A 12,098-nucleotide genomic window follows, 5' to 3' on the forward strand; every position below is an offset into this window, starting at 1 on the left:
ATTTTTCCTGTTTGAAGTATTTTATGTAATGATATTAACTCTTCAAGGCTGTCTTCCTGTTTTACCTCGAAGGATACTCATATCTCCCCTTCCCACTTTTTTGTCCTAAATTCATTAAAAGCATTTCTCTGTCATAGATTCATATGCAGGTGCTCTGGTGCTGGGGTCCAGCCCCGGTGGATCCAGGGTGATCCGAAGGTGGGGGGATGGAGTCGGCGTCTTTGGAAATAACTTATTTAATTACAGATAGAGAGGGATTAGAAGATTAGCAGAGAAAAAGAGGCTGAATAACTTGGTTCACATGGGATACCAATCACCACCTACATAGGCCGCAGGCGTCTTCCGGTTCTCCCGAAGGAGAGGAGGCACTGAGGCCCCCCCCCCCCCGGTCTGATCTTAGAAACCCAGGCAAAATTAATAGGTTTGGTGGGTACCCATGCATTAGATGGGAATTCAGCCAGAAAAACGGGAGCAAGAAAGAAGTGACATGGGGGAATCAGTCTTTCCGAAAAACTGATCCAATTTCTTTATTTTTGGGTTTGCTTATATACCTTTTGTTACACATAGGGATGAATACAGAGTCATGCAGGGGTCAGCAGTCCTGACCTTTATCAAAATCAGGTGCTTCACATAAATGTATAAAAAAGGTCTTAGGAATATTACATCATCTTCTGGCCATGAGTGAGACCTGCTGACATTTTATGATCCTTTCTTTCTGATAACCAAAAAACTTATTTCTTCCAAGGGTGTTTTTTCTTAAACCAGGCACCACCCTCCAAGTAAAGTTACATTCCTATAGGGTGAGGGTGTAGTGAGTTACAATCAAGAAAGGAATGTATTTAACCCAAGGTTAACATGATTAATCTTAAAGGTTAATACTTATTTCTCCTATATGCTTAAAGGCTAATACTTATTTCTCCTATATGCTAGTTATAGTCATTATAAGGGAAGGGAATATGGAGATTTAGCAGCAAACATCAGCCCAACAAATGAAAATCCTTTCACCAATGCTCCCCTTAAGATCTATTTAGTCTTAAGATAGTGATAAAGTTACATTTTTACATAGCAAGGACACAGTGACTTGTAACAAAGTACAGTGATTTATAACAAAAGAGAAAATTCATTAACTCAAAAAGTCTAGTATTGCTAACCTTAAAACTACTATATTTCCTTTTCTATATTCCAAATACATTGATTAATATATTCCCAGGTGCCTAACGATATGGAGGCCTGGCGGCAATCATTGACTCAACAAGAAGAAAAAGCCCTATGCTAATTAAAACTTTCAAAATACTCTAAAACTCTCTGTGCTGCTTATGGTTGAGAGGTAGTAAACAATCATGTGCATAATGGCAGGAGTATGGATAATCCTGTCACACAAGCTAGTCTGTCAGCAGAGAGGTTTGACCTGAGACATCCTTGTCCCACCCAGGGGAGGGAATTAGCAACAATTATTGACACAACAAATGAAAAACCCTTCACCAATATAATTCCTAACCGACCCACTATACTAATAATTTCTAACTCCCCCAAAGAATTTGCCTTTAGTAAGTCTAAAACATCTCGTGCCTCTCAGGTTGGGAGGCTGTAAACAATCACATGTGGCCGGACGAACCTATACAGGCGAGCTAGATAGCCTTCAGAGGAGTCCGTAAGCTGAAAACACTCCTGTCACGCCCAGGAATTTTTATTGCCTTGGAGCTGCACGTTTACTCCTTCTCCGAGAGAAATGGTTATGGGGGAGAGCCCCCTGTAAAGTAGAGGTGTAGGTGAGAGCATAAAACTGACTCTGGTTTTGGGGTTAGATGCTCGGGAACAGCGGGTTTCCTGAGGCTTGATAATGCCTTTGCGTATGCCAAGCCTCCTTCCTCATGACCTTTGCCATGGGCGGAGTTCCTCACGCTGGCCCCCGGCACTCTGGTTGTTTGAATATCATGGGAAAAACTTGGTTTTGTAATGTGTGGCAGTTTGGAGGTCATTTTGGAAGTGGTGGTTCCTCACTGGTGGTCACACTCATCTGCTCTATTCTACTTGTTTCTATTGACTATTCCACATGTGGCTGAGGATTTGCCATGCTAGATGTAGCACCTCTTCCCCCCAAATCCCCAGAAATTTGATGGGGCAGATGGGTGTCCGTGGGTTGCCAATACTTCAAGGTGTCTGGATTTTTAATTCAGAGGAAAACTTTTCTTCCATGTTTTCAAGGACAGATGGAGCCACATATGCAAAACATGCCTCATTTCTAGGTGGCTGGCAATCTCACTGAACTCGGAGTTACCTGGGCTGTCAACAGGTAGGTGTTCGGTGTGTAAACTTTGATTCACATCCTCTTCAGATTGCAACAGCAATTTAAAGGCAGGGGGTGGGGGTGCACTGGGGTGGGATGGGGTGGGGGGTGGAGCTCCTCCTTACAGTCAGCAATTCTTGCCCAGTTAATGCATATGAAGAATGGACAAACTTGAACTTCTCTAGCATCTCCAAGACCAGCTCCAAGACAAGAAGCAGCATTTCTTTTCAATGGCTTTTTAATCAGATCTCTGGCTTCTTGTGTGAAGTAAGAAGGCAAATTGAGTTTACACTGGAGGACATTTCTTTTTCTTCTCCCAAGTTAAGGAGGTGCTCCAGTCAACATGTCCTATATTAATACTCCCCAACTCCACTAATCCCCGGCTCTACTGTGGCCACTTCTCATCAATATTTCAGGGGTCACCTATACTGCTGTTTGTCTATACTACTAATGTGTCTGTGACTGTTCCACCATGAATACATTAACTGAACAGTTCAAATTCTTAGTTGCCATGACCTTGTGAATATGTATTTCTTTGGCTTCAGGTGTCTGTGGATAGTCACTTTTTGATGTAAATGTCCAAAAGCCATGGGATTTCTGCCAGTAAAGCAAGGTGTGTGTTACATAAATATTTCCTTTTTTTTTCTTTTTTTTTTTTTCCCCAAATTGTTTTCACCTATTACACTCTCACTAGAGTATATGAGAGTTCACTTTGTTCCCTATCCATGCCCAACATGTTTTTGGAGAAGGAAAGGATGGAGTTGTGTTTATTGAGATATAATTTATATACAGTAAAATTTACCTTCTATTAGTTTAATGAATACATATAGTTATATACTAACCACCATGAGAAGGCAATGGCTCCCCACTCTAGTGCTCTTGCCTGGAAAATCCCACTGCATAAATAATTCTCCTCTGCTGAGATACTCAAGGATGAAGTAGAATTCTCCACCAGTCAGAAAAGCATAAATTAAATCCACAATGAAGGCATACTTTACTTTCTCCAGAATATTCCATCCTGATTTTTGTATGAGCTGTATCTTTAGCACCTTTTTTTTGTTGTTGTTACTTCATTGTCTTCTTAAGCACCTTCATGGCAAATATTTCCTGGGTTTTTGTTTCTGTTACTTTTCATATCTGAAAAACCTTTCATACATCCCTATAACAAGTACTAATGTAACTCAAAACATCCCGGCTAGAGTTTTTCTGGCCCTCTGTCCACAGTAGTTTCTGAGATTTCAAGTTTCTCACAACACTCCATGCCAAGGGCATATGGTCCAACCACCCCATAGTTCATGTTTTCATTTAACTGATCTCTCTCCTTTAGCTCATCCTCAGAGCCTATATCCTCTGGCTGGTCCAGGCAATTTCAGACACTCCTGACATGTTCCCAGTTTCCCTGTTTTTTCTGGTGCTTGGTAGAAGCCATCCTAGCTCCTTTGTGACCTCAAGGGCTGAACCCTCCACCTCTGTAGCCATTACGAGCTATATGGCCTATCATCTATCTATCTATCTATCTATCTATCTATCTATCTATCTATCTATCTATATTTATACCATCTATCCCTTCCTAAGAGAAGGTAAAGTTAACACAGAGACTAATGAACAGACTAGGCAGAAAACAGGCTCAGTCCATGATCCCTACTTGAAATGACTACATGACAACATATGTTCTGAATAGAAAAAAGCACAAACATAGCACTTTGCAAGGGAATGTTTTGGCTTTCAATGGGAAACAGGGTGGCTCAGATGGTAAAGAATCCAGCTGCAATGCAGGAGACCTGGGTTTGATCCCTGGGTTGGGAAGATCCCCTGGAGAAGGGAATGACAACCCACTCCAGTATTCTTGCCTGGAGAATTCCATGGACAGAGGAGCCTTGTGGGATTCAGTTCATGAGGTTGCAAAGAGTCCGACACGACTGAGCAACCAACACTTTCACTTTCTTTATGGGAGATAGGAAGAAGGTGGAAAGTAAGACAGTCTGCAAGCAATCCTACACTCCATCCTACCTACGTCCTCTGTCCCAGAAATCCATGCTTCTCCAGATCCTGTCAAGAATTCACCAAACTGTTACTCAAATTAAAATAAAATAGCTACAGATGAGACATTTTCAGAACACGAATTTTGTCATTTACTTAAAAGTCTCTAAAGTAAAGAATATGAGTGTGTCTAATTGCCCACCAGAAGCAAAAAATCATCACTGCCAATTTTGAGAAATGCAAACATTTTTAGCAAAATTCGTGTTTGGATGCTTACTTCATCTGAAAGTTGTAACTACTTAAAAAGTATTTATGAAAATGTATTGACATACACCTTTATAATTCCTCTATTTCTTTATGCTTAGTTCAGTTCAGTCCCTCAGTTGTGTCTGATTCTTTGTGATCCCATGGATTGCAGCATTCCAGGCTTCTTTGTCCATCACCAACTCCCAGAGCTTACTCAAACTCTTGTCCATCGAGTCAGTGATACCATCCAATCATCTCATTCTGTCTTCCACTTCTCCTCCTGCCTTCTACCTTTCCCAGAATCAGAGTCTTTTCCACTGAGTCAGTTCTTCGCATCAGGTGGCCAAAGTATTGGAATTTTAGCTTTGGGATCAGTCCTTCAAATGAATATTCAAGACTGATCTCCTTTAGGATGGACTGGTTGAATCTCCTTGCAGTTCTAAGGAACTCTCAAGTGTTTTCTTCAACACCACAGTTTAGAAGCATCAATTCTTTGCCCCTCAGCTTTCTTTATGGTCCAACTCTCACATACATATGTGACTACTGGAAAAATCATAGCTTTGACTAGACGGACCTTTGTTGGCAAAGTAATGTTTCTGCTTTTTAATATGCTGTCTGGTTTGGTCATAGCTTTTCTTCCAGGGAGCAATGGTCTTTTGATGCTTGCAGTCATGGCTGCAGTCATCATTTGCAGTGATTTTGGAGCCCCCCCAAATAAAGTCTCTTACTGCTTTTATTATTTCCCCATATATTTGCCATGAAGTGATGGGACCAGATGCCACGATCTTTGTTTTCTGAATGTTGAGTTTTAAGACAACTTTTTCACTCTCCTCTTTCATTTTCATCAAGAGGCTCTTTAGTTCCTCTTCTATGTTTCTTTACATAAGATTATTGAAAGGAGAGAAACAAGATATGTGATATTTATGTGTGTGACCTGTTGAGACAGACACCAGTTTTGAAATCTGCCCTGAAGCCTTATCAGCTGTATCCCTGAGCTTATTTGATCCCACAGGGCTATAGTTTTCTCATCTGTAGAAAAGATTAATGATGATTCCTACTCCATAGGCTTATCCAAATGACACAGGTTACTATATATCATGTATACAAAACAGTACTTTCATAACAGGATTACTCAGTATCTATAGTCTATAATACTCTCAAAAACAGATTTTTATATCTTGATATATATATTACCAAATCATCTTTTACAAATGAGACATGTTTTCATCACTTGCTTCATCCAATGAAATATGAAAGACTAATTTTCCAACATTCTTAACATCTCTTATATACTCATTTTTATCCTTTTTTGACATGGTAGGAAGTACTACTATGCTCAAATTTGTAATTCTTGATTATTACTAACTTTCTTCTGACAGTTTTTTCTTTATATTATTTTTCTCTTTCTGCTCTTGACCCATTTAGGGATTATTTATATGTTTTTTAAAAATAATCCAGTAAAAACTTTCTAAATTAGTAATCATGCATAAGCATTCATAAAAGACAAATATTTCAAAAATATTTTCTTCTACAATTTTTTTCTGATGCTTTATTTTTGTCATGAAGTTTGTACTATATACTTTTTATTTATGATCTCTTTTCCTTTGCACTATTGCTTTTATGCTTTAATATAATCTTATCTCAAAGTAAAAAAAAAAAACATTCTCATGTCTAGTTTATAGTTTCATTTTTTCACAATTAATTACTTTAATGTTCTGGAATGATTGTTTTCTAAATAGTTAACCTAGTATCAAGAGTCTCCTGACATTTTATGTATTCATTATCATTTGTTTCTGTCTTATTTTAACTGTACCATTAAACTGTCTATCACTTGTGTCAGTTCTAGAGGCAAAATTGATCTTTTTTCATTTTTGAAACTTTATACAATGTAAATTGAAAACTGTACGGGAGTAATTTTTCCCTCTTCTTTCTTTCCACCTACTTTCATATTCCTTCCTTGCAACAAGATTCTGAGTATGTTTCCTAATCTTGTCCATTCTGATCTTATCTAAAGTCTTCTGGAGGATTTCCTGAAAGGTATATATCTTCGTGATTAAAAAGAACGAAAAAAAATGACTAAGAGAAAATCACCTTTTTAGTTCTTAGATTGGACCTGGTTGTGTGAGTATGTGATGCCTGATCTATAGGATTGTTGTGAACACGAGCAATCACGAGTTTCAAGAATCATGAACATGCCTTCTCTTGTCACAACTAAAATATGATGCCTCTTTACTCTGAACACCAACAACAGTTGGCTTATATCATTGAAATGGCAAGTTTCACATGAGAATTAAAACCATTTACAGCCCCACAGCTTGTTTTTTACACTAACATGAATTTAATATTCTATTGCCTGCAATTAACATGAATTGAATACTCCAGAAAAAAAATTATCCATGGAAATGAAGTTATAGTAACTTTATTCATTTCTTTAGGAACTTACTAAATATCTGTTTATCTGAACAATGGATGAGTCTACTTACCCATAGCTCCTCCTCAGGATAATAATGCTCTATTTAGCCGAACAAATAAATCTTTACTTTTCAAGATTCACTTAAAACCTTTCTCTCCCTGTGCCCACCAATCCTAAATTATTACAGAACAAATTTTGCCCGGTCCCAAACAGCGTTGGGGAACAGAATAAAAAACAGTCTCCCAACCTAGAAATTATTTCCACAGAGGTATTGAGTAAACATTAATTAAACCAGAGTGTGATGTTCATTACAAGCAATCTGCTAAGAGATTTCAAAGACAAAAATAAGTCTCACATTTTTACACAAGCATGCAAATATGACCTATTACTTACAGGTTTTCAAGATAAGTGTAAGTAGTCCTCAAGTCAGAGAATTGACAGCACCATTTATCACACATAGTTCATTTTAGCTTTGACTTATTATGCTGATCTCCATCTGTGTGAATTAATTAGCCTTATTCAAAAGACAAACAAACTTATCATATCTTTATGATAGGAAGTAGTTTAGCACCTCAGAGTGAAATGCCCACAGAAATAGGCTCCTATCTTCCCAAAGAAACTGGGAGTTAGGGGTGCTATCTCTCTTGATGATTACATTTCAAAGGAACAATCTTCAAGTCTTTGAGAAAGACATCCCTAGACTATAAACCAACAAAATGCCAATCTAGTCTTCAAAAGGATTTATATACATTTCAAAGAGAGAAGAAGGTACTTAAAATTATAAATTTCTAAAGTGACTCCTCAAAGAAAAAGGAGAAAAATGAAATCTCCAAAACCTTCTGAATATATTGCCATTGATGTCTCCTTTCTGAGACCCTCAGAAGACTGTTAATACAAGGGCTCCCCACTACTGAAGTAATATATTTGGCTTTGGTTTATCCATAGGTTATCATGGAGGTGACATTTTCGAGGACCTAGCAAAAGACACCTATTATCTTATTATGATTTTTGAATCTACTACATATCTTCTAATAGACTATAAGCTACTAGAGTGTAAAAAAACTATGTAAATGTATGTTTTCTCTTTCTTTTCTCTATGGCTAGTAGAAGATCCTATATTCATTTGAGTCTCCACTGAAACATCACATTTTCTTTCATGGTTTCAACAGTATCTCATCCATTTTATGATGCAAGTAGGACAGAATTAACTGGTTCTCCTCTGCAGATAATTTATATAATTCTCTCTTACTCTGAACATAATTTAATGTAAGAATACCATTTGTCCTTTAATATAAACCGAAAAAATGACTGAAACAACCAATTACAAAATGCCTGCCATAAAAATTAGTATTATTTTATAATATCAGTGGTAGAATATAGGCAAATGGCACTATTTAAACAGACAGAAATTACTAGGTTTCCTAATGGATTGTTACAGTTACTTCTTATTCATTAATGTGTCTTTTCTTATTCTGATCCTCCTGATTTTTGGCTGACTCTCCATGTGTTAAAAGAATATGCTTTTTAAAAAGCACTTCAGAGATGCATAAATGAGATGCTTTCTGAAAATGATCTCCCCAAAGAGATCTGCTTTGAGAGAAATTTTAAGCCCTTTCATTTCTAATTAACCCCCTACTGGGGTATTGTACAGTTGCTCAATCATCATATAAGCCACAAATTTCTTTTCTTTAAACATTCCGTAGACCAATGGCTCTTGCTGTGATTAGACAAAGGCAAGATGCCAATACAGTGTTAGCCATGACCTTTTTTCCCCTCTACCAGAGGCATCAGGCAGTAGCTACTTCAAGATTGCCAATGAAATAGCAACACTCAAAATGGTAATAAAAAAGTTCTGTTATAATTAGGGAGAAAAAAACTGATACTGTAATTTCTTATTTGATACTTTCATTTAACTTGCAGGAAACCTGCTGAAAGTGCTGAAAAACATGTTAGGGAGTTTATTTGACCTTTATGTTGCAGCTACCAATATCTGTCTAGATGGACAATTAAAGTCGGCAAATAAATAGCTTGCATTCAATGAAAATACCATTCTCAAGTGGAGTAAGACATTAACATAATTCTAAAAATACTTGGGAGAGTTAATCACATTTCTTTTCTATGTACTAGACCTTCTTCTGAGTCATGCCTGTTTTTGTAATTCTAGAGTTTAGCATTCTTTTCCTTTCAGCCATGGACACCTTTTCTCCAATTCAGATAACTACTCTCAGCTGAATTAATTACACATGCTATTCTTCCCAGGTTTAAATAAATAAGAAGGAATTGACAAACATAACATTCTATCTCACAACATATTTTTAAAGATTGTTGCTCAATCATGTCCAACTTTTTGCAACTCCATGGACTGCAGCACATCAGGCTTCCCTGTCGTTCACCATCTCCTGGAGCTTGCTCAAACTCATGTCCATTGAATTGGAAATGTCATCCAACCATCTCTTCCTCTATCATCCCCTTCTCCTTCTGCCTTCCATCCTTCCCAGCATCAGATTATTTTCAAATGAGTCAGCTCTTTGCATCAGGTGGCCAAAATATTGGAGCTTCAGCAACAGTCCTTCCAATGAATATTCAGGGTTGAATTCCTTTAGGGTTGACTGGTTTGATCTCGTCGTACTCCAAGGGACTCTCAAGAGTCTTCTCCAACACCACAGTTAAAAATCATCAATTCTTTGGTATTCAGGCTTCTTTATGGTCCAATGCTCACATCCATACATGACTACTGGAAAAACAATAGCTTTGACTATATAGACCTTTGTTGGCAAAGTAATGTCTCTGCTCTTTAATATGCTTTCTAAATTGGTCATAGCTTTTCTTCCAAGGAGCAAGTGTCTTTTAATTTCAAGACTGCAGTCACTGTCCACAGTGATTTTGGAGCCCAAGAGAAGAAAGCTTGTCACTATTTCCATTGTTTTCCCATTTATTTGTTTTAAAGATAAATGCACAAAATATACAATCAGCTCATCCAACTCAATAGCAGAAAAACGAACAACCCAAGCAAAAAGTGGGCCAAAGAACTAAAGAGACATTTCTCCAAAGAAGACATGTAGATGTCTAATAAAAATATGAAAAAAATACTCATTACTTATTATTAGATAAATGCAAATCAAAAATCACAATGAGGTGTCATCTCATGTTGGTCAGAATCAGTTCAGTTGGCTGGAGCGATTGTAAGTAGATACCCCATGTCCAAGGTCAGAGAAGCCCCAGGAAGATGTAGGAGGGGCAGAACTGCATTTAGAATCAAACTCCAGACCCACCAGAGATGCTCAGAGGGCTCAAAAATACATGGTGCACTCCAGGACCCAGAGACCCCACCAAGACTGAGACAGAACTGTGTTTGAGTGTCTCTTGCACAGGTACATGTCATCCGTGGACTGCTGCAGGGGTAGGGGCTCTGGGTGCAGTAGACCTGGGTATGGCATAAGACCTTTTGGAGGAGGTCACCATCAACCCCAGCATAGAGCCACCAGAACTTACACAGGACTGGGAAATAGACTCTGAGAGGGCACAAATAGAAGGTTGTGTGTATCAGGATGCAAGAGAAAGAAGCAGTGACCCCAGAAGACACTGACCCAGACTTGCCCGTGAATGTCCAGGAGTCTCCAGTGGAGGCATGGGTCAGCGGTGGCCTGCTGAAGGTTGGGGGCACTGAGTGTAGCAGTGCTTGCATGGGACCTTTTGAAAGAGGTCAACATTATCTAAAATTACCTCCACAAGAGTTTGTCCTCAAGGTCAAATAACTGGGATGGAACACAGCCCTGCCCATTAACAGAAAACTGGATTAAAGATTTACTGAGCATGTCCCCACACATCAGAACGAGATCCAGTTTCCCCCCTCAATCAGTTTCTCCCATCAGGAAGCTTCCATAACTCTCTTCTCCTTCTCCATCATAAGGCAGACAGAATGAAAACCACAATCACAGAAAACTAACCAGTCTGACCGCATGGACCACAGCCTTGTCTAACTCAGTGAAACTATGAGCCATGCCATGTAGGGCCACCCAAGATGGACAGATCATGGTGGAGAGTTCTGACAAAATGTGGTCTACTGGAGAAGGGAATGGCAAGCCACTTCAGTATTCTTACCTTGAAAACCCCATGAACAGTATGAAAAGGCGAAAAGATAAGACACTGAAAAATGATCTCCCAAGGTTTTAATATGCTACCAGTCAGAATGACTGCCATCAAAAAAATCTGCAAACAATAGATGCTGGAGAGAGTGTAGAGAAAAGAGAGCCCTGTTACACTGGTGGTGGGAATGCAAACTAGTACAGCCACCATGGAGAACAGGGTGGAGATTCCCAGAGGGATGGTACGGGGAGGGAGGAGGGAGGGGGTTTCAGGATGGGGAACACATATATACCTGTGGCAGATTCATGCTGATGTATGGCAAAACCAATACAATATTGTAAAGTAATAAGCCTCTAATTAAAATCAATAAATTTATATAAAAACTGGAAATAGAACTGCCATCAGTTCAGTTCAGTTCAGTTCAGTTGTTCAGTCGTGTCCATCTTTTTGCAGCCCCATGGACTGCAGCAAACCAGGGCTCCCTGTCCATCACCAACTCCTGGAGCTTACTCAAACTCATGCCATCCAGTTGGTGATGCCATCCAACCATCTCATCCTCTATCATTCCCTTCTCCTCCTTCCTCAGTCATTCCCAGCATCAGGGTCTTTTCAAATGAGTCAGTTCTTCAGATCAGGTGGCCAAAGTATTGGAGTTTTAGCTTCAGCATCAGTCCTTCCAATGAATATTCAGGACTGTTTTCCTTTAGGACGGACTGGTTGGATCTCCTTGCAGTCCAAGGGACTCTCAAGAGTCTTCTCCAACATCACACTTCAAAAGCATCTACTCTTTGGTGCTCAGTTTTCTTGATGGTCTGAATCTCATATCCAAACATGACTACTGGAAAAACCATAGCTTTAATTAGATGGACATTTGCCAGCAAAGTAATGTCTCTGCTTTTTAATATGCTGTCTAGTTTGGTCATAACTTTTCTTCCAAGGATCAAGCACCTTTTAATTTCATGGCTACAGTTACCAACTGCAGTGATTTCAGAGCCCCCCAAAATAAAATCTGTCACTGTTTCCATTGTTTCCCCATTTATCTATCTGTCTATCTCCCCCATCCTGAATGCTCCTCCCACTTTCTTC

The 12,098-nt window shown here is 38.8% G+C and overlaps 1 pseudogene; it reads right to left on the minus strand.

The window, feature by feature from the left end:
• Positions 1-3,117: 3,117 nt before the first annotated feature.
• Positions 3,118-8,622, minus strand: LOC138075878 (ribosomal protein S6 kinase beta-1 pseudogene; annotated as a pseudogene).
• Positions 8,623-12,098: the final 3,476 nt, after the last annotated feature.

Source organism: Capricornis sumatraensis, chromosome 1, assembly GCF_032405125.1.
Source record: "Capricornis sumatraensis isolate serow.1 chromosome 1, serow.2, whole genome shotgun sequence".
Classification (NCBI taxonomy): Eukaryota; Metazoa; Chordata; class Mammalia; order Artiodactyla; family Bovidae; genus Capricornis; species Capricornis sumatraensis.